General features: G+C 32.0%; 1 protein-coding gene across 12 annotated transcripts in view; it reads left to right on the plus strand.

Moving 5' to 3' along the window:
• Positions 1 to 26,149, plus strand: part of LOC140445556 (bone morphogenetic protein receptor type-2-like) — an 872,505-nt gene that overhangs the window by 483,604 nt on the left and 362,752 nt on the right. The gene's annotated exons all lie outside the window — the stretch shown is intronic.

The following is a 26,149-nucleotide window of genomic DNA, read 5'->3' on the forward strand; positions in this document are numbered from 1 at the left end:
AGGTTATGTTTGGATGCAAGGAATATTAACAAGATTACTGAAAAGCAATTTGAAGCACCAATGAGTATAGATGGAATACTAGGAAGAATTACAGGAATGTCATTTTTCACTAAAATCGATTTACAGCATAGCTTTTGGTTAATACCTCTAGAAAGAAAAAGTAGACAGTATACAGGATTTCAGATAGATGGAGTAGTATATCAATTCAAAGTAGTACCATTTGGACTTCAATCATCTTGCAGTGCTCTATGTAGATGTCTTCATGATATTTTGGATCAATATGAACATTTTGTAATTCACTACATTGATGATATATTAATTTTTTCTAAAACGGCTGAAGATCATGAGAAACACCTAAAAATTATAATAAATAGATTAGACAAAGTTGGACTAAAAATAAATCAAGAAAAATGTACATTTTTTCAAAAAGAAGTAATATATCTAGGTTATAAACTTAACACTAAGGGAATCGAAATGGATCCAGAACGGACACAAGTCATTCAGGAATATAAAACACCACACAATTTAAGAACTTTAAGAGGATTTATTGGAATAATTAATTATTATAAAAGGATGATACCAGATCTATGTAAGTATAAAAGAAATTCCATTACTTGAACTACTGATGTTGCCGAGAGGGGGCATTTGGGCCTGTAGGACCCATCGCCGGCTCTTCGGGCTTCTTCCTATCCCCGGAATTGGATCGGGTATTCACCATCTTTGGTTTGTCGCTGGTAGAAAGGTTAAATACTACCGCTGTTATAAATAACAGTTCCAGTGACAAATATCTGTTATAGGTAACGGTTCCAAGGAACAGTTACAAAGTAACAGAGCAAAAATGGAAAACAGATAGGTAAAAATGATCTAAGTATTCCTTGACTTACGGAAGGAATAACTTAGTAAACAATTAAATTAAATGGTATAAAAATATAATGCAAAGAAAAAAATGTTTCTAAGTGTTTCTTGACTTACGGAAGAAACAACTTAGGACAGAAATATAGATAAATGAAATATGTAAATGTGAGAGTAAAATATGGAAATATTTCTAAGTGTTTCTTAACTTACGGAAGAAACGACTTAGAGTGGAAAAATAAAATACTCAAAATATAAAACGAGAAATGCAAAAATGAAACAAATTATAGAAATATGTCTAAGTGTTTCTTGACTTACGGAAGAAACAACTTAGAATAGAAAATAAACAAGAGAATCAAGTATAGTAAAATAAATGCACAAATATTTATAAGTGTTTCTTGACTTACGGAAGAAACGACTTATAAAAGAAAATAAGAAAAATCAAATATAGAAAAGATGTGAAAATATTGGTAAGTGTTTCTTGACTTACGGAAGAAACAACTTAGCATAAAATAGAAAATGAAAGAAACAAATGTATTAAGTATTTTCTTAACTTAAGAAAAATATCTTAGATAAAATATCGGAAATAATAATGCAACAATGATTATGAAAATATTTCTAAGAGTTCTTTGACTTACCGGAAAAGAACGGCTTAGACAAACAATTAAAATAACAAGTCAAATATTCAGAGAAATATTTCTAAGAGTTCTTTGACTTATCGGAAAGAACTACTTAGACAAAGTACAAATCAAAATATAAAATAGAAAAAGCAAGATAAATATTTCTAAGTGTTCTTAACTTACGGAAGAACAACTTAGACACAAAATACAAGAAAAATAAACAATCAAAATAACCAATTAAAATATCAAACAATCAGTATATGAACAAATATAGATCAAAGTAATATTCTAACCTGAAAAGGTCTGAATATACAATAATGCTAAAATTAAAATGGTATATAAGAAATCAGAAATAAAACAATAACTTAGTAGGAACAATAATAGCACCGACTAGGTCTACAGTAGAAGAGGCAAGCTCGACTGACCGATGAGAGAAAATCTACCTGCTTTTATGTAAAACAAATCCTTTGTTTTACGTAGCGAAAGTGGAATTTCCCTGCATCGAATCAATTAGAAATTTGGATTTGGCCAACCTTGGAATTCCCAAGTATTTTAACCGATATCCAAATTCCTTGATGCGTCGAGGACATCCCCCCTCCTCTGAAAGACCTAACGGTGCTAAGAAAATTTATTAAAACAATAGAAAAATACAATTTAAGAATAAAAAAAAAATACAATAATAAAATTTTTACCCCAAAAGAATATAATGTAAAAGACTTAAGATAAAAAAAAAAACTAAGATATTGTACTTAAGATATTTGAACTTAATTGTATATGGTCCAGTAGGCCCAGGTGTTCCAGGTGGTCCAGGTGTGCCGGGTGGCTCGTCTGCTTCCGTCAGGGCTACTTTATTCACCCTGAGGAGGTCCTACGACGTCGTGAAGATATAAGGCTACTCAATTCACCTTGATATCTCCACGTGTCGTAATGGGACCTTATCCTTGTTTATCTTTGGCGGTCGGCTGCGCTGTGGTTCCTTCATCCCGTCCGTCCGGAGGGGTCAGGGTCCTATGGTCAGCATCGTCCACCATCGTGAACTCTTGGAGGAGATTCTCTTCAATCTCGCTCCTGGGTACGTCTTCGGAGGTTTGCTGCTCACGTCTCCGAAGTCGTTTCTTTCTCTTGTGTGTCCGGTGACTTCTCCGGATTTCCTCTCGGAGTGGTATGTCGACCGGACCATCGAGGATGGGGTCGGTGTCCTCCTCCTCGTCGCCGTGCTCCATTGTCTCTATCAGTAGAAGGCATTCGGCGTCTGGCATGTCATCTGCTGTCAGGCTAGGTTCTTCCTCCTCGTCGACGTCCTCCATCGTCTCTAGTAATGGAACGCCGTAGGCTTCTTCTTCTTCTTCGGGTGTGCCTGTACTGATGTCCGCTGTTTCAGTTTCTTCAGTGGTCTGCTGACGTGGACGGTTGTCTAATACTTCATTGTCCTCTTGGGTTGACTGCTCTGCTTGTTGGGATGGGGTTTGATGGAATTCCAGCTGTTGTGGTTTGGCTTGCCTTTCTGCTGGGGTCGCCCAGTAGATGGTGGTTCGGCAGGCAGTACCAGCGTGTAGACATTTTCGGGGTATGTCTACATTGGCCTCTTCCTGCTCCAACCAAGGCATCCCTAACACAACGTCGTGGTTCAAATCCTCCATAACCATGCAGTTTACAGTCGTGTCCAGAGTGTCAATGTTCATATTGACTGCAGCAGTCCCTATGGTGCGGGATGTGCTGCCCGTGCATGCCAGCTGAACCAGTCCTGGTCCTCGGTGCAAGTCCCGTCTCTGGATCAACCTTTGGTGAACGAAGTTCCCGGAGGCACCGGTGTCGACCAAAATCTTCACTTGCTGCCCGTTGATCCTTCCATAGAGTTGGGGGAGGCCTGCTGTCGAGGGTTGTACCTGAATAGGATTCAGTTGGGGCACCATCTTCACAACAGGGTTCAGTTGGCGCCCCTGTTGGCGTTTCCCTGGTTCTGAGGTAGTAGAGGTGGTGGTTGACTCATCGGTGGCATCTTGTACTGTCCACTGGGGTTCCTCCATTCGTCTATCGCCTCAGGGTGTCGTGGAGCGTTATCCTGACGTGGGGGACGGTACGGCTGTTGTTGCTGCTGCTGCTGCTGGGGTTTGCCGGTCCGGCGGATGTCAGATTCCATGTCCTGGGCGATTGTCAGAAGGTCTTCCTCGGTCCTGGGGATGTTCGCTCTCAGCCAGATCGCGATGTCGGGTCTCAGTAAGTTCGCTATCGTTATACACCTCTGGTCCTCGGGGGTATGTGGCATGAGACGTCTGAATAAGGCAGATTTCTGGTTAATGAACTCCTCCGTGGATTCGTCTCTACGTTGATGTTCTCCATGAAGCTTCGACGTCAGGGTTGAAATTGCGGCAGGGTCATTGTATCTCCTTAGTAGACGGTCTCGAAATGTGGTGTATGGCAGGTCCGTGTATGAGAATTTCTGAGCCTATTTCTTCGCATCGCCGTGGAGGGAATTGTCTATGAGGTAGTCGATCCATTGGTCCTCGTCTACCTTATGTTTGATTAAGAAATTCTCAGCTTTTGTCGAAAAGCTGAGCGGATTCTCGGTGTCCCGGCCTGAGAATTGAGGGGGCTTCGTGTAATTTATCCTGGACTTTGGTGTCCCAGGCTGAGGCATCTGGGGTGCAGTGCCTTGAGTTGTGGATAGGGCCGCCATCGCTTGCATCAAGGCAGAGATAAAGTCAGCTGTAGCAGGCTGGCTCGAAGACGGTCCTGGGGTCGTGAGTTCGGGTTTTGTTTGTTGGGCGCCATGTTGCCGAGAGGGGGCATTTGGGCCTGTAGGACCCATCGCCGGCTCTTCGGGCTTCTTCCCATCCCCGGAATTGGATCGGGTATTCACCATCTTTGGTTTGTCGCTGGTAGAAAGGTTAAATACTACCGCTGTTATAAATAACAGTTCCAGTGACAAATATCTGTTATAGGTAACGGTTCCAAGGAACAGTTACAAAGTAACAGAGCAAAAATGGAAAACAGATAGGTAAAAATGATCTAAGTATTCCTTGACTTACGGAAGGAATAACTTAGTAAACAATTAAATTAAATGGTATAAAAATATAATGCAAAGAAAAAAATGTTTCTAAGTGTTTCTTGACTTACGGAAGAAACAACTTAGGACAGAAATATAGATAAATGAAATATGTAAATGTGAGAGTAAAATATGGAAATATTTCTAAGTGTTTCTAAACTTACGGAAGAAACGACTTAGAGTGGAAAAATAAAATACTCAAAATATAAAACGAGAAATGCAAAAATGAAACAAATTATAGAAATATGTCTAAGTGTTTCTTGACTTACGGAAGAAACAACTTAGAATAGAAAATAAACAAGAGAATCAAGTATAGTAAAATAAATGCACAAATATTTATAAGTGTTTCTTGACTTACGGAAGAAACGACTTATAAAAGAAAATAAGAAAAATCAAATATAGAAAAGATATGAAAATATTGGTAAGTGTTTCTTGACTTACGGAAGAAACAACTTAGCATAAAATAGAAAATGAAAGAAACAAATGTATTAAGTATTTTCTTAACTTAAGAAAAATATCTTAGATAAAATATCGGAAATAATAATGCAACAATGATTATGAAAATATTTCTAAGAGTTCTTTGACTTACCGGAAAAGAACGGCTTAGACAAACAATTAAAATAACAAGTCAAATATTCAGAGAAATATTTCTAAGAGTTCTTTGACTTATCGGAAAGAACTACTTAGACAAAGTACAAATCAAAATATAAAATAGAAAAAGCAAGATAAATATTTCTAAGTGTTCTTAACTTACGGAAGAACAACTTAGACACAAAATACAAGAAAAATAAACAATCAAAATAACCAATTAAAATATCAAACAATCAGTATATGAACAAATATAGATCAAAGTAATATTCTAACCTGAAAAGGTCTGAATATACAATAATGCTAAAATTAAAATGGTATATAAGAAATCAGAAATAAAACAATAACTTAGTAGGAACAATAATAGCACCGACTAGGTCTACAGTAGAAGAGGCAAGCTCGACTGACCGATGAGAGAAAATCTACCTGCTTTTATGTAAAACAAATCCTTTGTTTTACGTAGCGAAAGTGGAATTTCCCTGCATCGAATCAATTAGAAATTTGGATTTGGCCAACCTTGGAATTCCCAAGTATTTTAACCGATATCCAAATTCCTTGATGCGTCGAGGACACTGAGAAAAGGTGTAAAATGGAGATGGGATCAGAGAAGAGAACTAGCATTCCAAGAAATTAAAAACATTTTTCTGTCAAATTTAAAAATATATTATCCTGACTACACACAGCCATTCATATTAAGAACAGATGCATCCATAGAGAGATTATCAGGGGTATTATTACAAATACATGATGGGGTCGAATACCCAATACAATTCATTTCAAGAATTACAAAGCCACGTGAAAAGGGTTACTCAGTTTCAGAATTAGAACTAGCAAGTATTATACACTGTGTCACAAAATTAAGATTTTATTTGTTGGGTAATGAATTTACAATAGAAACAGATCACCAAGCTTTAACATCTATATTAAATAACAAATATGGAAACAGTAGAATACATCGGTGGAGTCTAATATTGAGTGAATACTCCTTTGAAATCAAATACATTTCTGGAAAATCCAAAATAGTGGCAGATGCTTTATCAAGGTTAGAAAATACATCACAAAAAGGGCAGCGAACAAAAAAAATTGGATTAAATCAGTTAGTAGAAAGCACTGGATTATATTCTAAAGAAGAAATCATAAGAGATCAGATCAATTTGAGTGAAAAACAAAAAGTCCTTAAGAAAGATGGAGTTTATTATAAAATAATAAATGGCATAGAAGTATATGTAATAACTAGAACTTTAGCAAGGAAAATATTGAAAAATAAAGAATAGTGTGCCAGAATCAACATGAAACGTGGCAGCAACATATACCACAAGTAGAATATTTTTTAAATAATACACATAATTTAAATACAGAGGAAGTACCAGAATATTTAATGTTTGGCTATATAGGAAACAGAAAATGGATTAGTGAATATAATCAGAATATGTTAGAACAAGTAATGCAGAAAGTGAATAACCAAATTAGGAGGAAAGCTGAAAAATATATCAGAAGACAAAATCGAAAAATAAAAAAACCAATCACATTTCAAAAGGGAGATAAAGTGTTAATTCGTTCACTTAGAAAAAGTAATGTTAAAGAAAACCGTTGTAAGAAATTGCAACCAATGTTTGAAGGTCCATACAGAATTGAAAATCAGAATGGACTAAATAGTTATGTGTTAATAGATGCAGAGAACAGACTAAGAGGCATGTTCCATATCAACGACATCTTTAACTATTATGAAGAGAATGAATAATGTTTTCTATACTTTTAACATTAATAATAACAACTGTTACTGATATATCCATTTTATTCAATAGACTTGATTTGTTAAATAAATGGTAGATTTCATTATTGTGAATCAATTTGACATCATACTTGTTGTCTTGTACATATGGAAATTATTTTGTACCCTAAAAATCATAATTTGGGGTTAGATACAAAATTGATTTTATAAATGTCTTTCTAATATACTTAATAAAGTGTAAAACTTACCAATTCATATGGATGAAAGCCTGTTGAATGGAAATAATTTCTAGGTTTTGTCTATAAATAAACATAATACAATAATAGATGATTAGATTATATATGTTTATTTTCTCATATTATAGCCTCCATTGTTATATTTGACATGACAGTTTGACATAGACAGCGAACAGAGGTGTACTTAATAGAACAAATTTTAAATAAGAAATTAAATTAGTGGACAAGAAAATTAATATTTAAAAAAATAATAAGTAAATTATTTATTTTAAATATTATTTTGGGGTATTGATATGATTGGTGTTTAAAGAAAATAATTTATAAGTTATATACTAGATAATTTTAGATATAAAAAGTATTTGGTTATTTTATAAGTTATATACTAGAGAATTTTATAAAAATTATTTATGTGAGGGCATTTTTAAGAAATTAGCATATAATAATTGTAAAAAGTTGTATTTTAAAGTTGTAAATATATTTAAGTGAGCCATGTGATTAGGCAACCAGATATACATACTCTCGAAGTGACAGTTTAAGTAATGATTACGAATATAAAGTGGGGTTATAATAATAGGTTGTTTAAAATGTGTATTTTATTAAATTAGAATGTTAAGTTACTGATTTAATTGTATATTCTGATCTGAAAAGCCTAAATGTCAACAAAATTATTAATAGAAAAGTATGGAATTCTCTAGATCACCGGAGATGGCCTTGTTTGCGAAATGGTTTGTTCCAGAAAATTCAGACATGTATTTAATAGAACAAATGGAACATGATTTCTTACCAGATGATTCTGGAACATCCAAAAAGATATAAATACCCGGTGATTTGGATTAGAGTCAGTCAGTCAGAAAGTTTAGTAAGAAAGTCCATTCAGTTAGTCAATCAGTTATGAGTTTTTTAGTATGAAAATTAGTTAGAGGCAGTCAATCAGTTACAATTGTTCAATATAGTGAGTTAAATCAATATTAAGAAACAGTATAAAGAAAATAATATTGAAGATTAAAAATTATGTTATGTATAAATGATAATTGGATAATGGAAGAAGTATTAATTGAATATTAAAATTAAATAATATATTTGGTGATTGGATATTGGTATATAGAAAAGAAGAATATGCTGGTATCTGATCGGCCTATGGTGGAGCAGTACGGCAAGAGATAAGGGCTTGCGGCTCGGTGATACTCCTCCATAGATCCCTACCGGAAGGGCGTGTGCCGCCTAAATACCGGGTATATATATATATATATATATATATATATATATATATATATATATATATATATATATATATATAGAAAAGAAGAATAAATATAAATGCTGTTTGCTGGTTTGCTTGGTGGTTTATAAATGCTGGTGAAGAAAAATATCTTAAATTGGTGGAAGCTAATAATTGGAAAAAGTAATTTCACAAAAACAAGGATAACCGAAGCTGAGAAGAAGACATTTGAGTGGTGATTATAATCTATATATTGGAAAACAGTTTATTTAGGCATTCAGTGACAGAAAGGTACAAAAATTTTGTTAATATAATTTAGTTCGTGTCATAACAATTTCAATTTTGAAGATAGTTTGTTTAAATTTTACATGGTCTATAGAATTTAATTAGTTTCATAAGAATTTCAATTTAAAGATAGTTTATTTTAAATTTACATTAGCTAGTTTAGATATATATGTGTGTTTCATAGTAGATCTAATAAAGATAAGATATAGTCGAAAACAGTTCATTTAGGCATTCAGTGACAGAAAGGTACAAAAATTTTGTTAATATAATTTAGTTAGTGTCATAACAATTTCAATTTTGAAGATAGTTTGTTTAAATTTTACATTGTCTATAGAATTTAATTAGTTTCATAAGAATTTCAATTTAAAGATAGTTTATTTTAAATTTACATTAGCTAGTTTAGATATATGTGTGTTTCATAGTAGATCTAATAAAGATAATTTAAAAAAGTACTTACAAACTAATTCTTTGAGAACCGCGATAAAAACCCTATATATTATATTATTAAAAATACTCAATGCTCATCATTCAAACAAACAATACATCATAACAATATATATATATATATATATATATATATATATATATATATATATATATATATATATAAATACGTTCAAATTATCGGGTATAGTGGTCTATAATAAAAATCTTTCTTTTTTCTAAATTACTCAATATTTCGCTATTTATTTAAAAGCTTCCTCAGGAGTAAACTAAAAACAATTTGAACATTACAAAAAATGGCGTACAAATACATTTTAAAACACTTACAGAATTTAAAAGATTTCGCAAATAAAAACTGACATTGAAGTATTTGAAATATTGAATGTCAAGATTAAATTGTCTTAAGCACGTTCGTTACAGCTATACGATAAAAAATTAAAATTATTTCAAATGTAAAAATAAAAATAACAATAAAAGAAAAGTTAGAAGAATAATATTTATTTGATGAATTATTAAGGTTAGTTGTTATTAAGATGAATGTTGGCTATTTTTATTATTTATAAATTTTGTTCAATATGTTACAATATATGTTACTTAACTGTCCAGTGTCCGTTTTATAATTTAAAGTGTTTTATATATATACATATATATATACATATATATATATATATATATATATATATATATATATATATATATATATATATATATATATATATATATATCTATATATATATATATATATATATATATATATATATATATAAATAATTATATTTAATTTTGTAAGCATCATGATTGACAGTAATTATTATTATGATGTTTAATTTATGTCAGAAAAACATTCGTTTCTGTTTATTATATTTTTTGTTATTGATAACTAGTTTTCGATTGTTGTAGGGTTGCGTACAAAGTGGCGCCAAATAACTTTGTACGCAACCATACAACAATCGAAAACTAGTTATCAATAACAGTAAAAGGGCAGCAACAGTTCTGCGTATTTTCCCATGTTAAATCCCATAAGAAATCGCTAAGGTCTATTCAGCTCATTTTTTGATCTTTTCGTTGTGGAGGCGCGACTGCTCATCGGATCGTGACGTGTGAGGTATTGTCTGAAAGGGGAGGAGGTGACGAATACGTTGAAGCAAAAAACAAAGAAGGCGGCATTGCCAAAAAGACACTAAGCTTGTAATGTCTAAACGGCTCAACGTTCAACAATGTGCAAGGTATCGATGGAAAGGGGAGTTGGTAATGAATATGTTAGAACAAAAAACAAAGATGGCGGCATTGCCAAAATGGCACTATATCGTATCTCTGTTGTTTTTAGTCAGATTACTACGTGTACCACGTTAAATAAAAGAGGAAGGAGTTGCAAACGAATACGTAGACACAAAAAACAAAGATGGCGGCATTGCCAAAAGGACACTAAGCTTGTAACGTCTAAACGGCTTAACGTATAATAACGTGCAAGGAATCGATGGAAAGGGGAGGTGGTAGCGAATCTGTTAAAATGAAAATCAAACGCAAAGACAATGCCAAAACGCCTATATCGTATCTCCATCGTTATTCGTCAGATTACTATGCGTAACACGTTAAATGAAAGAGGAGGGAATATCCAATACGTTAACACAAAAAACAGACGGAAGACATTGCCAAAACGGCACTATACCGTATCTCTGTTGTTATTAGTCAGATTTTAACGTATGAGACGTCAAATGAAAGAGGATGGGATATCGAATATGACAACAGTAAAATCAAATATGACAACATTGCCAAAACGGCACTATATCATATCTTCGTTGTTATTGGTTCAGTTACTAGGTATGAAGCGGTAAATGAAATATGATGGGCTAATCCATATGTTATCACAAAAAACAAACGCAAAGACATCGCCAAAACGACAACCACGCTATATTAATATACTTAAAATGTAGTTTCAATGCTTAAACATCAGCTAACAGATATCTAACGCGATCTAACATGTAGCATACGTATACCTGACGCAATCTAACGCGTTCTAACTCATATCAGACGTAGAACAGATGCATATCAGATGTATAGCATACGTATATCAGATGTACATCAGACGTATAGCAGAGGTATAGCAGATGTATAGCAGACGTATATCAGACCTATAGCATACGTATATCAGACGTAATGCAGACGTATAGCAGAAGCAATCTAACTCATATAAGACATATGACAGACGTGATGTAACTCATACCAGATATATAGCAGACGTATACCAGACGCAAGATGGTACAGAGCAATCGCTAAAAAAAATCTGTCGGAAAAACGAAATTTGTCAGAGTAAGAAATGAAAGAATCGTAAGACACAGAATACAGAATAACGAAGGACATCACAACTACGCTGGTATGGACACGTCCAAAGAATGAGCGACAACAGAATAACAAAAAGTATTATATTGGACACCACAGGAAAGACGGAAATGTAGGTCATCAACTACTATACATAAATATATAAATCTTATCCGAGCAGTCATTACAAGTATCCTCCGAACAGTAACTACTATACACAACTCACAAATATGATTATTGGTATGCGATAACGTTTAATTGCATACTGTATTTTATCTACAACAATTTCTATTTTACAACGATATTCATATATAATCTAATTATAACGAGGACTAACAAACGAATGTTTACCATTCTTCCAGTATGTTCAAACAACTAACGTATATTACTCGACATAGCTATGAGTTGGATGATCACAAACCGATAAGGACCTAAACGTTCTCTACAAGCCACATCTGAACGACCACTACTATACACAAATCTCCACTGAACGTACAATTCGACAAGAGTCTCCGCTGAACACTCACTAATACACAAAGATCTCATCTGAACGTATAATTAGTCAAGAGTCTTATCAAAATATCCACTACTATACCACATACTATACATTATATTTTATCTACAACAATTACCATTTTACAATGATATTCAGATATAATTCAATTATGACGAAAACTAACAAACGAATGATTATAATCTATAAATTATGTTCAAACAAACTAACGTGTCGAAAGACCATTACATTATATCTTCGTTGTTATTTATCTGATTTTGACGCACAAGACGTTAACTGAAAGGCGAAAGGTAAGCGTAAATATTTGCATACTATAGTTTATCTACGAGGAGCAAGTAATTTATTGTTTTAAAGTGGATAATGAACATTGGTCTCTGTAAGAATATATATTGGTCACAGACGGTTCTTCGATAGCCATCAGGCAACAATTTCCCCTGAATTTTCACATACTTTGTATGTGAAAATTGAAAGTAAATATATTATGTTATATAAAAGAAAAACTCAGCCATCGAGTAAAGACATGACTACCACAATACGCTACGGTAACTCTAAGACAGAAATGCTGTACATGAAATGATAGAAAAAATGTATAAAATATCTGATATAGAAACATGTAAGACAGAAAGCATGGACATTAATGATAGAAAATGTATAAAATATCTAACATAGAAACACTGCGGTACATAAAATGATAGAAAATGTATAAAATATCTGACATAGAAACACGTAAGACAAAAAATCTGTACATAAAATGAAAAAAAAATGTATAAAATAGCTGACAGAAACACGTAAGAGAGAAAGCATCGACAATAATGATAAAAAATGTATAAAATATCTGATATAGGAACACGTAAGAAAAAAATGCTGTGCATAAAATTATAGAAAATGTGTAAAATATCTGACATAGAAACACGTAAGGCAGAAAACAGGGATATTAATGATAGAAATTGTATAAAATATCTAACATAGAAACACGTAAGACAGAAATGCTGTACATAAAATGATAGAAAATGTGTAAAATATCTGACGTAGAAACACGTAAGGCAGAAAGCATGGATAATAATGATAGAAAATGTATAAAATATCTAACATAGAAACATGTAAGATAGAAATGCTTTACATGAAATGATAGAAAATGTGTAAAATATCTGACATAGAAATACGTAAGAATGAAAGCATGGACAATAATGGTGTAAAATGTATAAAATATCTGACATAGGAACACGTAAGAAAGAAATGCTGTACATAAAATGACAGAAAATGTGTAAAATATGACATAGAAACACGTAAGGCAGAAAACATGGATAATAATAATAGAAAATGTATAAAATATCTAACATAGAAACATGTAAGACAGAAATGCTTAACATAAAATGTATAAAATATAACTGCTGTACATAAAATGATAGAAAATATCTGACAGAAACACGTAAGGCAGAAAGCATAGACAATAATGATAAAATGTATAAAATATCTGACATAGAAACACGTTAAACAGAAATGCTGTACGTAAAATGATAGAAAATGTGTAAGATATCTGACATAGAAACACGTAGGGCAGAAAGCATGGATAATAATGATAGAAAATGTATAAAATATTTAACATAGAAAAACGTAAGACAGAAATGCTGCACATAATGATAGAAAATATGTAAAATATCTAACAGAAACACATAAGGCAGAAAGCTTGGACAATAATGATAGAAAATGTATAAAATATCTGACATAGAAACACGTAAGACAAATGCTGTACATAAAATGATAGAAAATGTGTAAAATATCTATCATAGAAACACTTAAGGGAGAAAGCATGGACAATAATGATTGAAAATGTATAAAATATCTGACATAGAAACACGTAGGGCAGAGATGATGTACATAAAATGATGGAAAATGTATAAAATATCTGACGTAGAAACACGTAAGAAAGAAATGCTGTACATAAAATGATAGAAAATGTATAAAATATGTAACATAGAAACACGTAAGAGAGAAAGCATGGACAATAATGATGGAAAATGTATAAAATATCGAATAAAAATTGGGAAGTACTCGAAAGGATGATAGAAAGTGTGTAAAATATCTGTCATAGAATCACGTAAGGCAGAAAGTCTGGATAATAATGAAAAAAATGTATAAAATGTCTAACACATAAACACTTAAGACAGAAATGCTGTACATAAAATGTTAGAAAATGTGTAAAATATCTGACCTAGTAGCACGTAAGGCAGAAAGCATGGACAATAATGATAGAAAGTGTATAAAATATCAAACATAAAAACACTAGTGTTCATAAAATGATAAAAAATATCAGACATAGAAATACGTAAGGCAGAAAGCATGGTTAATAATGATAGAAAATGTATAAAATATCTGACATAGAAACACGTAAGATAGAAAAGCTGTACATAAAATTATGGAAAATGTGTAAAATATCTAACACGGAAACACGTAAGGCAGAAAGCATGGACAATAATGATGGAAAATGTATAAAATATCTGACATAGAAACACGTAAGACAGAAATGCTGTAGGTACATAAAATGATTGAAAATGTCTAAAATATCTAGCATAGAAACACGTAAGGCAGAAAGCATGGATAATAATGAACTATTTACATGTAAAATTTGGTGAATAGAGAATAATTATATATCGAAATAGGCAGAGTCTAACATATTATTCAATTGACAACAATGAGCATAGATGTAAACAACAAAAAAATCTTTATTATTCCCATCACAAACATCGCTAACACTGAATATTACCAACAGGCAAAGGTCTACTGGAATGGTGTTACGATGAAAAAAGGAATGTTTATGTGTAAAAGCAAATCGATGTCGGCATATTGTAAGGTTACTCTAGAGTTCAAATACGACAAAAAAATGTTTATTGCTAATACAGATGCTAGGAAATAAATAAAAGTAATGTTTAAAGTATTTGTTTTTTTTGTTTATAACTCAGTTGTTGAAATGACCTATTGTAAATACGAAGAAAATGTTCTAATAGAGTGCCTGCGGAAACACTTTACAACAATATTTTTAACAAAATATGGTGTGTACAAAAATAATATTCAGCAAAAGAGTGAGAATTTTAAACGTAATACAAGAAAATTAAACTTTATTTACAAATAATATGGCATGTTTTAAATAATGCAGAAATAAATTAACAATATCACAAACTTAGAATGATGGTGTATAAAATCAAATACGACCCCTCTAAAATATATAAAATAGTACTCACTTTTTAATTTTTATTTGTAGCACAAACACCAAACGAACACGCTATCACAAGGGTTGACTGCACACTGTGAATATAAAAGAATGTATTCGTGCATTAAATAGGCAGGCTGGTATGACGCACGTAACTCCACCGGAAATATAACATGCTCATTCTTGTTACACGTGCACCGGATATTCTATTGCGAACTTCTCGATGTGGGAACGAGAATAGCGATTGGAATTCAATTACATCCGGTGACGTCAGATAGCAAACTACACATTTTCTTTATAATATAATATTTCAAGGAATTATTGTGATGTATGAAAACTTTTATTAGTAATTATACCAGGGGTAATTAAAAATTATAAAGTAAAACTAATTTTAGCGTTATTAATGAATATATAGTAACGTACGAGATATATGACACTATGAATATTATTATATATGCTGTAATATAAATGTTAATTTATTGATATGAAGAAGGCCGCTGGCTAAGCATAAAATAAACAACCCGCCGAATCCATACATACGAGACATCCAAGGAAAGTAGGATATTATGAATATGTTAAGATATAAAAATAGATATGGAGACTGCTAAAAGAGCACTACATACTATATTGGTTATTTATGAAAGTATAGCGACATATGTGACATCATATAATACAATGGACGACAATAGACACACTATAAGGTAAATCTAAAAAAACGATGTAAAACAATGAAAAGTGATCGCTTTTCATCGCTTTTTCAACGCTTAATTATCACTTTATTTTATACTCAATCATAGGTCTTCTTCGAGTCAATAAATTAAAATTTGTCTTATAGGATAAATCTATTATCATCAGTAGTACCCTATTATATACACTAGTGGCCAAAATTCTGGAAACTTTTCAAAAATTTTAGTTTTGTTATCAGCGTTCCTCTTTTTCACAAGACTTATGTTATTTATTAGTTTATCTATAATTTTATTACATCGTTTTATGCTTCTACTTAATATTTAACATCTATTTTAAGGGGAAAAATCCTCTAAAAATTTAAAAATAAATAAAACAACAGCCGTTAGCTATTAGTAGATATATTTAAAAAAAATGGTACAATGATTATTATCAACAAAATTAGTATTTGGTAGGATAACCTTTGTTTTTTAGGACAGACTCAATTCTGCGAGGCATGGAGTTGACGAGACGAGCCAAATCTTCTGGTGTAATAACTCTAAACCAGTTTTGAATAATGGCTTCTATCAGTTCTCTCTTGTTGCTTGGGTTTTGGCGTGATACTAAGAATTGACCATAAATTTTCAATTGAATTTAGATCGGGACTATTTCCAGGCCAAGGCAGAACAGTAACATCATGGTTTCTCAACCATTCCATGGAAGTCTTAGCCGTATGACAAGGCGCTCCATCCTGCTGGAAGATGCATTGTTGGGCATCCCCTTCGAACAAATCTCTGATAGTCGGCAGCAGTTTGGCTTGCAGTATCTCTTCCTGATATTTTTTTGCATTAATATTGCCCTCTATTACTGCTAAACGTCCAACTCCATTAGTGGTCATGCAAGCCCATACCATGACACTCACAGGATGCTTCATAGTGACCGTAGTACACTGTGGCAAAAGGTCTTCTCCCGATCGGCGGCGAACAAACTTCACTCCGTCACTTCCAAAGATCGAGATTTTGGTTTCATCACTCCAAATTACTTTACTCCATTGTTCTTCTGTCCACCCCCTGTGTGCCAAAGCCCAATCAATGCGTTTTTGCCTCTGTATTTGTTCAGGAACGGCTTTTTTCTAGGAATTCGTGCTCGCAATCCATTTTCACACAACTTTCTTCTGATAGTGCGGTCCGATATTTGTAATCCAGTTGATTTGACAATACTGTTAATATCTTCTGCGGATCTGCGACGATCTTCTAAAGAAAGTCGGCATATTCTACGAACATCGTAGTGACTAACTTTGGGTTTTCTTCCAGATCTTTTTGCTGATTTTGTCGTTCCACGTTTGCAAACTTTCATTACACCTGATTTTGTGGCGCCACCACCCAATTTGTTTGCTATTTCTTGATAAGTGTAACCTTCTTCTCGAAGGATAATTGCTTTGGCTCTCTTTCCTGGCGACCAGTCAACACTTTTGGGTTTCTGGTTGCCATTTTAGTTGAATTGACGCTGATGAATTCCTCTCCGACAATTAAACAATATCACCTTAGTAACAAGTACCTGATGTCACTAATAAACACTGGAAGCCGCACGAAACTGTACTAAAGGCCACCTAATCGCTTCCAGTTGGGTTGTTGACTGACTAGCAAAACCCTGACGCAATACAGTATTGCCAATGTTGCCATTCACAAATCTCGGATTTTCGGCGTTTCGCTTCAATCTGGTTCCAGATTTTATTAAATAATAATGTTAATAAAAAATGAGTAAGAAATACATAAAATATTATGCAGGAATATAAAACAATAAAATAAAAATGTAATTGTAATGGTAAACTATATAAATCATGATCATGAGACGAGTCTTGCTAAAAAAACGATAAAGTTTCCAGAATTTTGGCCACTCGTGTAACGTATTTCACTATAATTTTATTATTATTAAAAATGGTGTATCGTGCCCTTTTATTAGTGGTCATGTTTTGTTTTTCTATCATAATATATTTGTTAGCTCCTCCCCTTTCAGTTGATGTGTCACATGTTAGGTTTCGACTGGATGTTTGTTTTAGTGTGTCAGAGGCCTTCTTTAGGTCAATAAATGTAAATTGATATTATAGTGTGTCTATTATCGTCCATAGCATCATATTGTATGACGTATGTCGCTATAAGTTCATTAATAGCAAAGATAGTGTATAGTGCCTTTTTAGTATTCAATATGTTTTGTTTTTCTATCTTAGTATATTCGTTAAATCTTCACCTTTCATTTGATGTGTCACATGTTAGGATTCGACTGGGTGTTTGTTTTTTAATGCGTCAGACGCCTTCTTTAGGTCAATAAATGCAAATTTACCTTATAGTGTTTCTATTATCGTACATAGTATCGTATGATGTCACGTATGTCACTATAATTTCATTAATTTCAAAGATAGTGTATAGTGCCTTTTTAGTATTCATTATGTTTTGTTTTTCTATCTTAGTATATTCGTTAAATTTTCCTCTTTCGTTTGATGTGTCACATGTTAGGATTCGACTGGTTGTTTGTTTTTTACTGCCTCAGACGCCTTCTTTAGGTCAATAAATGCAAATTTACCTTATAGTGTGTCTATTGTCGTCCATTGTATTATATAATGTCACATATGTCGCTATACTTTCATGAATAACCAATATAGTATGTAGTGCTCTTTTAGCAGTCTCCATATCTATTTTTATATCTCAACATATTCATAATATCATCCTACTTTCCTTGGATGTGTCGTATGTATGGATTCGGCGGGTTGTTTATTTTATGCTTAGTCAGAGGCCTTCTTCATACCAATAAATTAACATTTATATTACGGCATATATAATAATATTCATAGTGTCATATATCTCGTACGTTACTATATATTCATTAATAACGCTAAAATTAGTTTTACTTTATAATTTTTAATTAACCCCGGTATAATTACTAATAAAAGTTTTCATACATCACAATAATAGTTTGCTATATGACGTCACCGGATGTAATTAAATTCCAATCGCTATTCTCGTTCCCACATCGAGAAGTTCGCAATAGAATATCCGGTGCACGTGTAACAAGAATGAGCATGTTATATTTCCGGTCGAGTTACGTCATACCAGCCTGCCTATTTAATGAACGAATACATTCTTTTATATTCACAGTGTGCAGTCAACCTTTGTGATAGCGTGTTCGTTTGGTGTTTGTGCTACAAATAAAAATTAAAAAGTGAGAACTATTTTATATATTTTAGAGGGGTCGTATTTGATTTTATACACCATCATTCTAAGTTTGTGATATTGTTAATTTATTTCTGCATTATTTAAAACATGCCATATTATTTGTAAATAAAGTTTAATTTTCTTGTATTACGTTTAAAATTCTCACTCTTTTGCTGAATATTATTTTTGTACACACCATATTTTGTTAAAAATATTGTTGTAAAGTGTTTCCGCAGGCACTCTATTAGAACATTTTCTTCGTATTTACAATAGGTCATTTAAACAACTGAGTTATAAACAAAAAAAAAACAAATACTTTAAACATTACTTTTATTTATTTCCTAGCATCTGTATTAGCAATAAACATTTTTTTGTCGTATTTGAACTCTAGAGTAACCTTACAATATGCCGACATCGATTTGCTTTTACACATAAACATTCCTTTTTTGATCGTAACACCATTCGAGTAGACCTTTGCCTGTTGGTAATATTCAGTGTTAGCGATGTTTGTGATGGGAATAATAAAGATTTTTTTGTTGTTTACATCTATGCTCATTGTTGTCAATTGAATAATATGTTAGTCTCTGCCTATTTCGATATATAATTATTCTCTATTCAGCAAATTTTACATGTAAATCGTTCATTATTATCCATGCTTTCTGCCTTACGTGTTTCTATGCCAGATATTTTAGACATTTTCAGTCATTTTATGTACCTACAGCATTTCTGTCTTACGTGTTTCTATGTCAGATATTTTATACATTTTCTATCATTATTGTCTATGCTTTCTGCCTTACGTGTTTGTATTTCAGATATTTTACAAATTTTCTATCATTTTATGTACAGCATTTCTTTTTTACGTGTTTCTATGTCAGATATTTTATACATTTTCCATCATTTTATGTACAGCATTTCTGTCTTACGTGTTTCTATGTTAGATAATTTATACATTTTCTATCATTATTATTCATGTTTTCTGCCTTACGTGTTTCTATGTCATATTTTACACATTTTCTGTCATTTTATGTACAGCATTTCTTTGTTACGTGTTCGTATGTCAGATATTTTATACATTTTACACCATTATTGTCCATGCTTTCATTCTTACGTGTTTCTATGTCAGATATTTTATACATTTTTCTATCATTTTATGTACAGCTTTTCTGTCTTACGTGTTTCTATGTCAGATATTTTATCCATTTTCCATCAATATTGTCCATGCTTTCTGCCTTTTGTGTTTCTATGTCAGATATTTTATACATTTTCATTCAATATTGTCCATGCTTTCTGCCTTATGTGTTTCTACGATAGATATTTTACACATTCTCTGTCATTTTATGTACAGCATGTCTGTCTTACGTGTTTCTATGTTAGATATTTTATCCATTCTTTATTATTATTGACCATTTTTTCTGCCTTACGTGTTTCTATGTCATATTTTACACATTTTCTGTCATTTTATGTACAGCATTTCTTTCTGACGTGTTCCTATGTCAGATATTTTATACATTTTACACCATTATTGTCCATGCTTTCATTCTTACGTGTTTCTATGTCAGATATTTTATACATTTTTCTATCATTTTATGTACAGCTTTTCTGTCTTACGTGTTTCTATGTCAAATATTTTATCCATTTTCCATCAATATTGTCCATGCTTTCTGCCTTTTGTGTTTCTATGTCAGATATTTTATACATTTTCATTCATTATTGTCCATGCTTTCTGCCTTATGTGTTTCTATGATAGATATTTTACACATTTTCTGTCATTTTATGTACAGCATTTCTGTCTTACGTGTTTCTATGTTAGATATTTTATACATTTTTTATTATTGACCTGGCATTCTACCTTACGTGTTTCTATGTCAGATATTTTACACATTTTCTATTATTTCATGTACATCATTTCTATCTTACGTGTTTCTATGTCAGATATTTTATACATTTTCTATCATTATTGTCTATGCTTTCTGGCTTACGTGTTTGTATTTCAGATATTTTACAAATTTTCTATCATTTTATGTACAGCATTTCTTTTTTACGTGTTTCTATGTCAGATATTTTATACATTTTCCATCATTTTATGTACAGCATTTCTGTCTTACGTGTTTCTATGTTAGATAATTTATACATTTTCTATCATTATTATTCATGTTGTCTGCCTTACGTGTTTCTATGTCATATTTTACACATTTTCTGTCATTTTATGTACAGCATTTCTTTGTTACGTGTTCGTATGTCAGATATTTTATACATTTTACACCATTATTGTCCATGCTTTCATTCTTACGTGTTTCTATGTCAGATATTTTATACATTTTTCTATCATTTTATGTACAGCTTTTCTGTCTTACGTGTTTATATGTCAGATATTTTATACATTTTTCATCAATATTGTTCATGCTTTCTGCCTTACGTGTTTCTATGTCAGATATTTTATACATTTTCATTCATTATTGTCCATGCTTTCTGCCTTATGTGTTTCTCTGATAGATATTTTACACATTTTCTGTCATTTTATGTAAAGCATTTCTGTCTTACATGTTTCTATGTCAGATATTTTATACATTTTACATCATTATTGTCCATGCTTTCATTCTTACGTGTTTCTATGTCAGATATTATATACATTTTTCTATCATTTTATGTACAGCTTTTCTGTCTTACGTGTTTCTATGTCAGATATTTTATACATTTTACATCATTATTGTCCATGCTTTCATTCTTACGTGTTTCTATGTCAGATATTATATACATTTTTCTATCATTTTATGTACAGCTTTTCTGTCTTACGTGTTTCTATGTCAGATATTTTATACATTTTCCATCAATATTGTCCATGCTTTCTGCCTTACGTGTTTCTATGTCAGATATTTTGTACATTTTCATTCATTATTGTCCATGCTTTCTGCCTTATGCATTTCTATGATAGATATAATACACATTTTCTGTCATTTTATGTACAGCATATCTGTCTTACGTGTTTCTATGTTAAATATTTTATCCATGTTTTATTATTATTGACCATGCTTTGTGCCTTACGTGTTTCTATGTCAGATATTTTACACATTTTCTATCATTTCATGTACAGCATTTTTATCTTACGTGTTTCTATGTTAGATATTTTATACATTTTCTGTCATTATTATCCATGATTTCTGCCTTATGTGTTTCTATGATAGATATTTTACATATTTTCTGTCATTTTATGTACAGCATTTCTGTCTTACGTGTTTCTATGTTATATATTTTATACATTTTTTATTATTATTGACCTGGCTTTCTGCCTTACGTGTTTCTATGTCAGATATTTTACACATTTTCTTTAATTTCATGTACAGCATTTCTATCTTACGTATTTCTATGTTAGATATTTTATACAATTTCTATCATTTTAATCCATGTTTTCTGCCTTACGTGTTTCTATGTCAGATATTTTACACATTTTCTATCATTTTATGTACAGTATTTCTTTCTTACGTGTTCCTGTATCAGATATTTTATACATTTTCCATCATTATTGTCGATGCTTTCTCTCTTACGTGTTTCTATGTCAGATATTTTATACATTTTTTTATCATTTTATGTACAGCTTTTCTGCCTTACGTGTTTCTATGTCAGATATTTTATACATTTTCTATCATTAATGTCCATGCTTTCTGTCTTACATGTTTCTATATCAGATATTTTATACATTTTTTCTATCATTTCATGTACAGCTATTCTGTCTTAGAGTTACCGTAGCGTATTGTGGTAGTCATGTCTTTACTCGATGGCTGAGTTTTTCTTTTATATAACATAATATATTTACTTTCAATTTTTACATCCAAAGTATGTACTCTAAAACTGTATATACTCTATAACTCTATATAATCTAAAGATGTATTTAATTTAATTTTTCTTTGTTAATATACCTGAAATATCTTAACGTTAAATATTTGATGGTCCTTTACGGAGTATAAAAAGGATCGTCGACTTTTTCCTGCACGGATTCACGCCTGTTTACCTTCACGAAGGGAGTTGTACTTAAACCTATTAGTTGATCGTGAGACGGGACCTGCAAAGTGCGCTGTCAACTAGGGTTAGGTATATACAGTGCATTCCGTATGTTTTATAAACATGATCAGGGGAAATTGTTGCCTGATGGCTATCGAAGAACCGTCTGTGACCAATATATATTCTTACAGAGACCAATGTTCATTATCCACTTTAAAACAATAAATTACTTGCTCGTCGTAGATCAACAATAGTATGCAAATATTTACACTTACCTTTCGCCTTTCAGTTAACGTCTTGTGCGTAAAAATCAGATAAATAACAACGAAGATATAATGTAATGGTCTTTCGACACGTTAGTTTGTTTGAACATAATTTATAGATGGTAATCATTCGTTGGTTAGTCTTCGTCATAATTGGATTATATCTGAATATCATTGTAAAATGGTAATTGTTGTAGATAAAATATAATATGCAACAAATCGAAAAATAGTCATCTTGGAGATTTATGTATAGTAGTGGATATTTAGATAAGACTCTTGACTAATTATACGTTCAGATGAGATCTGTGTGTATTAGTGAGTGTTCAGCGGAGACTCTTGTCGAATTGTACGTTCAGTGGAGATTTGTGTATAGTAGTGGTCATTCATATGTGGCTTGTAGAGAACGTTTAGGTCCTTATCGGTTTGTGATCTTCTAACTCATAGCTATGTCGAGTAATATACGTTAGTTGTTTGAACATACTGGAAGAATGGTAAACATTCGTTTGTTAGTCCTCGTTATAATTGGATTAAATATGAATATCGTTGTAAAATAGAAATTGTTGTAGATAAAATATAGTATGCAATTAAACGTTATCGTATACCAATAATCATATTTGTGAGTTGTGTATAGTAGTTACTGTTCGGAGGATACTTGTAATGACTGCTCGGATGAGATTTATATATTTTTGTATAGTAGTTGATGACCTACATTTCCGTCTTTCCTGTGGTGTCCAATATAATACTTTTTGTTATTCTGTTGTCGCTCATTCTTTGGACGTGTCCATACCAGCGTAGTTGTGATGTCCTTCGTTATTCTGTGTTCTGTGTCTTACGATTCTTTCATTTCTTACTCTGACAAATTTCGTTTTTCCGACAGATTTTCTTTAGCGATTGCTCTGTACCATCTTGCGTCTGGTATACGTCCGCTATAATATATATGAGTTACATCGCGTCTGTTATATGTCTTATATGAGTTAGATTGCTTCTGCTATACATCTGCTTTACGTCTGCATTACGTCTGATATACGTATGCTATACGTCTGATATACCTCTGCTATACGTCTGATGTACATCTGATATACGTATGCTATACGTCTGATATGCATCTGTTCTACGTCTGATATGAGTTAGAACGCGTTAGATTGCGTCAGGTATACGTATGCTACATGTTAGATCGCGTTAGATATCTGTTAGCTGATGTTTAAGCATTGAAACTACATTTTAAGTATATTAATATAGCGTGGTTGTCGTTTTGGCGATGTCTTTGCGTTTGTTTTTTGTGATAACATATGGATTAGCCCATCATATTTCATTTACCGCTTCATACCTAGTAACTGAACCAATAACAACGAAGATATGATATAGTGCCGTTTTGGCAATGTTGTCATATTTGATTTTACTGTTGTCATATTCGATATCCCATCCTCTTTCATTTGACGTCTCATACGTTAAAATCTGACTAATAACAACAGAGATACGGTATAGTGCCGTTTTGGCAATGTCTTCCGTCTGTTTTTTGTGTTAACGTATTGGATATTCCCTCCTCTTTCATTTAACGTGTTACGCATAGTAATCTGACGAATAACGATGGAGATACGATATAGGCGTTTTGGCATTGTCTTTGCGTTTGATTTTCATTTTAACAGATTCACTACCACCTCCCCTTTCCATCGATTCCTTGCACGTTATTATACGTTGAGCCGTTTAGACGTTACAAGCTTAGTGTCCTTTTGGCAATGCCGCCATCTTTGTTTTTTTGTGCCTACGTATTCGTTTGCCCCTCCTTCCTCTTTTATTTAACGTGTTACACGTAGTAATCTGACTAAAAACAACAGAGAAACGATATAGTGCCATTTTGGCAATGCCGCCATCTTTGTTTTTAGTTCTAACATATTCATTACCAACTCCCCTTTCCATCGATACCTTGCACATTGTTGAACGTTGAGCCGTTTAGACATTACAAGCTTAGTGTCTTTTTGGCAATGCCGCCTTCTTTGTTTTTTGCTTCAACGTATTCGTCACCTCCCCCCCTTTCAGACAATACCTCACACGTCACGATCCGATGAGCAGTCGCGCCTACACAACGAAAAGATCAAAAAATGAGCTGAATAGACCTTAGCGATTTCTTATGGGATTTAACATGGGAAAATACGCAGAACTGTTGCTGCCCTTTTACTGTTATTGATAACTAGTTTTCGATTGTGGTATGGTTGCGTACAAAGTTATTTGGCGCCACTTTGTACGCAACCCTACAACAATCGAAAACTAGTTGTCAATAACAAAAAATATAATAAACAGAAACGAATGTTTTTCTGACATAAATTAAACATCATAATAATAATTACTTTCAATCATGATTCTTACAAAATTAAATAAAATTATTTATATATATATATATATATATATATATATATATATATATATATATATATATATTTATATATATATATATATATATATATATATATATATATACTTAAGTTTAATGTTTTGTGAATTTCAAAATTTAATGGATTACCCTCATGTTGTAAGTGTTTGTGCTAGTTTTATACAATTTTTTAAATTCTAATTTCATTGTGTTTACTGATAAAATAATTGTAACCATATTTTAGCATATCCTGAAGAAACAAATAAATTTTGCGAAAGCTTAATAAAAGAACAAAGAGTTTTACTTATCCTGTCCTAATAATGACTGCAACCTCAAAATAAAACTTTAATTTACCTAACGTGACAGCCAATCATGCCTACTTTATATATATATATATATATATATATATATATATATATATATATATATATATATATATATATATATATATATATACACTCATTTAAAAAATAACCTACTATGGCCCTCTTTCATTTTGAATTATTGGTCACTTAGAAACAAGCTGCAGATACCTCAGTTCAATTACCAGAAAATTTATTAATCTTAATGTTATGGTTTGGTTTAGG

This window comes from Diabrotica undecimpunctata, chromosome 7 (genome assembly GCF_040954645.1).
Source record: "Diabrotica undecimpunctata isolate CICGRU chromosome 7, icDiaUnde3, whole genome shotgun sequence".
Classification (NCBI taxonomy): Eukaryota; Metazoa; Arthropoda; class Insecta; order Coleoptera; family Chrysomelidae; genus Diabrotica; species Diabrotica undecimpunctata.